Source organism: Triticum aestivum, unplaced genomic scaffold (assembly GCF_018294505.1).
Source record: "Triticum aestivum cultivar Chinese Spring unplaced genomic scaffold, IWGSC CS RefSeq v2.1 scaffold309733, whole genome shotgun sequence".
Lineage (NCBI taxonomy): Eukaryota > Viridiplantae > Streptophyta > Magnoliopsida > Poales > Poaceae > Triticum > Triticum aestivum.
In genome coordinates this window covers 1-6351 of record NW_025235223.1, presented here as the reverse complement: position 1 = coordinate 6351, position 6351 = coordinate 1, and the positions used below count along the sequence as shown (strand labels likewise).

Genomic DNA, 6351 nt, shown 5'->3' with positions numbered 1-6351 from the left:
GAGTGGTCCCACCTCATGGGCTGTGGGTTTATACTTTATAATTTCCTTTTGTGTGTTTTATATGTATTCATTATGTGAGCTCCAACATATGAGTATGATTATCTATGCTGTTTTTGTGGTGGATGTTTTGTCATGAGTTGAATAATTCCAATTTCATATATTATTTTTAGGGAAATTCCATACATTGCTGTTCATTTTGACTGTAAGATTAGCTTGTGAATGTCTATTGGATCTCTGATCTACTATTCTAATTATGCACAAATTACAGTGAGGAGTTAATAATGAGAACAATGTTTTCGCATAAGACAAGAGAGAACAATGTGTATTAGATGAAGTAGACGGAGGGGTACGATTAGCCTGGTGACAGAGAAGATTAAAGAACTTGTACCCGTTGGTATACTTTCTTGGTTCGTCTCACTGAGGATAAAAAGGGAGTTTTCTAGCTATCTCGGTCCAATGTGGAAAGATGTCAATATAAGATTCGGCATTTAAGACAATTCTTGTGGGGTTGGACTAAATGTGGGAGTGAGATTTAGGAATTGAAAAAAGAAAGGGTTTATCAATCCCATCAATGAGCTAGACATGAAAGCGGAGATGAATCCTCTTGATATCGACGACAAGTTGACTAAAACAGAGGCTGAGAAGAAGCTTGCAGAGAAGGGGAGATCAAATGAGCTCTAAGAGCTAAGGTACAACAGGTTGTTCAAAGGACAGTGATATTCAGTTTTTTCACCTAATTACGAATGAAAAACACAGGAAAAAGAAAATGTGTCCAATTTGAACAAGATGAGGGTACGATAGTAGGTCATGAGAACCTTAAATTGCACATCTCGAATTTCTATAAAATGCTCTTTGGGTGCCATTAGAGAATTTTGTATCCTTGGATGATGATACGTCGGGGGATATCCCACAACTTTGTACAGAAGAGAGTGCGGTGCTCAACATCCCTTTTGCGAAAAAGGAGGTGTTCGAGGCTATCGCGCAATGAAGAAGAATAAGCTACCCGGTCTAGATGTTTTTCTGGTGGTTCGCATTGCGCAATTCAAACCGGTTTGTTTGCTTAATGTTGGGTTTAAGATTTTTGTCAAAGTAGGGAGGAGGTCCCCTTTTTCTTTTCTACAGACACAAGCGTTCATATACACACGCATACACTCACCCATATGAATGCACACACGCACACCCTACCCCTATGAGCACCTCCAAAAGACTGAGCCAGCATATCATCTTGAAATTTACGAAGTCATCGTAGGCACCTCATCGTCGATGGGAACGCCTCCTCCCACTGAATGCGCATCGCCGGAAATCCTGAAATAAATCCAGGAATAAATGCGAGCACCAGGATTTGAACCCTGTTGTGCTGGGAATACCACAGTCCCTCTAACCATCCAACCACAGGTTGGTTCGCGAGGTCCCCGTTTTCTGGGACAAGATCAAGTGTGCGTACCCACTCTTTCATACCGTGGTCACCACTCCCACCTCACCAGCGACCCTCGGTCTTGTGAACTTAACCACAAGGTCGCCTCTTCCTACTCCCCCTCCTTGGTTGACTGGTCATTGCTTGCTGTATTGCCACTCCGATGACGCCGTCTCTATCTGCTCCGCCGCCGTCATCGGCATATCATTGCTGTTTTGAGATTTTATAGAAATCTTATGGACGCAACTCTGAAAATGTTTGATATCCGTCCCAATCTGCATGGTCACCACCCCAACTGCGCTCACCAATAAACAAAACTCTTGCCACATGCATGCTACTTCTCCGACCAGCGCCACATTCTTTGTCTGAAGTGCAGTATTCATTCTATTCTTTGACTGGTGTGGTCTGAACACTGAACTACTAGTACAGTCGTCGTCCTCGCGTGGTGGTTTGAACGGCCACGTTCCTCAGTTTTCATGTCCTTATTGATGTCTTCTTCACTCGTCGTTTTGACTCGATGAGCGCACGTGTTGGTAGTTCACTTCACTGGGAGAGCGAGGATATATAAGCGGCATCTGGATAAGCGGCTTGTTTGGAGACAGTCATCACACACACACCAACCTGCTCTTGGCACACCGCTGAGCAACCATCAAGCAGCCCTTTGCCTACCTAGTTAGCGAGAGTGAGAATCAATGGCATCCCGGCTGGAGCTGCTCATGTCGCAGGGGATGCGACTGTGGAGCTATCTCACCTCCTCATCCGCCTCTGCAGCAGGAACCGGAGTTGCTCTTGCATCCTCCGTTACTCTTGCCAGTTCCAGAAGCCAACCTCCGCACCGGAACCGTGACCCCCCAAGAAACAGGGCAAACGCGCCCGGGAGGGCCCCCAAGAAACAGTTTGCATGCAGAGGATTCTCTAATTCTCTGACGCGCAGCCGCTTGTAGGATCCTGCTAAGTTGAGCTGCCATGTTGATTTTCACTTCGATGCAGGAAACATGTCATAGTAATGATTGTGTGTGCTGCTCGAGTCGAATTAATCAAGAAATGTGCAGTTCAGTCTTTTGTTTTGAAAAGGATGTGTAAGCTAGTGAACTTTGCCGCTGTGCGTCGCGTGTTGGTTCTCTGTTACAGATCGTATCAAACCTGTCTGTACCTCATATATGTTCTTCTTTATCAGAAAGAAAAATACTCGTATATGTTCTGTGTAAATCAGCCTCTCGGTTGGAGGAACGACCATGTGTGCTGTGGATGAATGTGAGGTTGTTCATTTTCACCCACCTGAGCTCGATTCTATTGCAAGCGAACGTACGCCTTGCCACGCTGTTTTTATTCCACGAAAAGCAAAAAAGGAGATTATATACATCTCAAAACAGCCATGCTTTATATATAAAGCAATCATCATGTCCAAACATCAAGTTCAACCGACGAAAAGAAAAAAATAAGTTTGCCAGGCAACATCACAAACATGCTCAAAGATGTGTCCTACCACACACAAAGATCATGCCCTGCAACTGAACATGGTACAGTCATAGCCTTGTCAAACTAGGAGTATTAATCCCATGAGAGACTCCCACGAGTCTAGGGTTTCCCCACCTCCCCTGTCGTCGTCGATCTGCCTTGTCTTCTATTGCCTTAGGGCCATAGAGGCGTGGTGGATCTCAATTGCCCGTGGGTGGGCTCCTGCTTTGTTTTAGGGTGTTTTTAGTCTGTTTAGTGTTTGTATCATGCTCAGAAAGGCGAGACGGCGGCGACTCCCTGAAGATGGAATAAGGTGCTCCCCACTTAGCCCCCATTTCGGCGACGAATCTTGCGTCATCGGTGAGCGTGTGGAGGTGGTCTCCGATGGATCACACGGGATTCGGCCGGTGTTTGTCTTCATTGGATCCATGTGGATCGGGTCTTCATTGGGGCCTTAGCACGGCAACTTCTCGGTTCTACTATGACAAGATTCGCTCGACTTCTTTAAAGGAGGGGCGATGACGGCGACAAGCCTTCAGCTCATTCCAGTGCTTATAGTCATTGCTAGGTGGTCGACAAACATGAATAGATTGAAGTTTTGTTTAAAAAGAATACTTATATATTGCTAGGTGGTCGACAAAGTTGAATAGATTGCTAGGTTGTTACTTACGGTGTTCTTTGTATTGACATAATATTTGATGAATAGATTCAAGTTTTGTTTAAAAGGAATACATGTATATGTTTCTATTGACGAGGCACCGAGTTCCAGGCGCTGCTTCAGAGTTCGTATTAGCAGACTGTAACACTATTTGTAAGGAATAAAACTCATGCTCAAACTCGTATATCCGCCTGCCGCTCCTTCACCCAGCTCTCCCAACACAAGGGAAGGGCATCTCCACGAGCGCCCGCGCCCACAACCTGCTCGTCCAGAAGAGAACGCCGGCAGGCTGGCCGGCCACCCCGCTATCGCCCACGCCCTCGAGCAGCGTCAGCGCGGCGACCCTCCCTTACCGAGCAAGTGTTGGCATTCCTTTTGGCCGCGGCGAGGTCGAGCGTGGATGGCACGGTGAGGGCGCCTCTGAGGACTTTGGATGGTGCCGGTGGCCCGTGCCTATCGCTGGTGAAGGCGTTGGCCTCCATCAGCAAGTCCGACGCGGCCGTGTGGGTGATCGAGGAGGGCCAGCTACTAAAACGTCATGTTGGCGGTAAGGTGACAGGCCGGCGACTTCCAGGGCGCCCGCTAGGTGTTCGATGAAATGAGTAAGGGGAGCTACTACGCAATGCCAACTCCTGGAACTACCTCCTCGGTGGGCTGCTCAAGAATGGCAGAGCCACCGAAGCGTGCGACCTCCTTGAGGCCATGGAGAGGTCTTAAGTAAGAACTAAGAACCTGATGAAGTCCAGAAATAATTGACGTACGATGTTCTCACACACCACGCCTGAAAAGTAGTGAAGATGGATTCGGCAAGACGGCAGATGTTCATGGAATGCTGACGCCGAGGATCACAATCCACACATCAAGGGGTATGTTTATACCAGGAGAATCGAAGATGCTTACGAGTATGTCAAGGCTATGAGAACCAGTGATAAGCACTCCACAAACAGGAAGTGCAGCCTGCTCACATGCTGTTTCGCAAATCTGAGACGATCATTGAGGCGGGAAGTCTCCTGCATGAGTTGATGGGAAGGACCTCACACGCCTGACTATTCTGCTTATGTTAAGAGTTTCCAAAGATTTGGACAATAAGGGAAGGGGAGATCTGTCTGATGAATAGGAGTCCTTGTTTCAGAAACTTGCTTGTCCATATAAGATATTTATGTCCCAGTTTTGCCCTTCACTCACTGGGAAATCAGGTCTGGAACACTGATTTATTTTGAGCTCTTATTCAGTCATCTAAGTGAAACTTGCTTGTCCATATAAGATATTTATGTCCCAGTTTTGCCCTTCACTCACTCCTCTCAACCCCATGTATGAGTAAATGACTTGCTGTTAATCAGAAGGACATGTTTCCTACTTCGTATAGATGAGTAAAACATACACTAGCACTAGCACATACATATACACTATTGGAATTCTGTCCTACGCCGAGTGCCACGGACACTCGGCAAAGGGCTGAAAACTGCCGGCAAAGCCTTTGCCGAGTGTCACCCTCGGCAAAAGCCACCCGGTGTACACCTCTTCGGCAAACAGGAGTTTGCCGGGAGCCAGAACACGGACACTTGGCAAAGACTTTGCCGAGAGCCAAACAGTACCACTCGGCAAAATAAAGTAGCTAACGGATAGCAGACGGTGACGGCAGTTCCTGGCACGTGGGACCAGGGGCCATCTTTGCCGAGTGCCCCTCTCGGCAAAGCCAGCCAGTAGGTGGCCGACACGTGTCAGCTCCTGACACGTGGGACCAGGTGAACAGGCGGAGGGCCATCTTTGCCGAGTGACCCTCTCGGCAAAGACAGCCAATAGGTGGCCGACACGTGTCAGCTCCTGACACGCGGGACCAGGCGAACAGGCCGAGTGCCATCTTTGCCGAGTGCCCCGCTCGACAAAGATAGCCAGTAGGTGGCCGGCACGTGTCAGCTCCTGACACGTGGGACCAGGCGAACAAGCCAAGGTCCATCTTTGCCGAGTTCCCCGCTCGGCAAAGACAGCCAATAGGTGGCCGACACGTGTCAGCTCCTAACACGTGGGACCAGGCGAACAGGCCGAGGGCCATCTTTGCCGAGTGCCCCTCTCGGCACAGCCAGCCAGTAGGTGTCCGACACGTGTCAGCTCCTGACACATGGGACCAGGCGAACAGGCTGAGGGCCATCTTTGCCGAGTGCCACTCTCGGCAAAGAGTGCCACCTTTGCTGAGGGTGGCTCTCGGCAAACGCTATGTTTGCCGAGTGTGACTCCCGGCAAACTCAGCCAATAGGGGAGGGCCACGTCACTTCTCCTAAAAGCCGTGATTTTTTTTTGCCGGGAGCCACCGTCGGCAATTCTTTTTCCTTTACCGAGAGCCCTCTCGGTAAAGTTGCCAGGAGGGCTACAGGTTATTATCCTTTACCGAGAGGCCTCTCGGTAAAAGTGCCAGGAGGACTACAGGTTGTTATCCTTTACCGAGGGCCCTCTCGGTAAAGGGTGCGTTCTGGTCTAGTTTCACAGTCATTGCCGAGGGCCGCCCTCGGCAATGGTGTGCCCAGGAGCCTTTTTTTTCCTGTTTCTGTTTCTTTCCTGCAGCGAAACATATACAGCAGCAGCATATAGTTCTATCACACATAGAACATGTCACATATAGGAATCATTGAACAAAAGAAGCAATGATTGATTCTGAAAAACATTCCACATAAAAGCAATAGTGCATCAAAGCAATAGACCACAAGTTTACAAGTCTCAAGATGCAAGAGTTCTCAACATACAAGGAACAATTTCAAACATAACATGAAGTTCACACGATTTTGGAGATCGGAGTGATAACATCGACATTAGAAGGCATCATTCC

At 48.2% G+C, this 6351-nt stretch overlaps 1 pseudogene; it reads left to right on the top strand.

The window, feature by feature from the left end:
- The first annotated feature begins 2106 nt into the window (after positions 1–2106).
- LOC123176268 (uncharacterized) lies at positions 2107–4740 on the top strand (annotated as a pseudogene).
- Positions 4741–6351: the final 1611 nt, after the last annotated feature.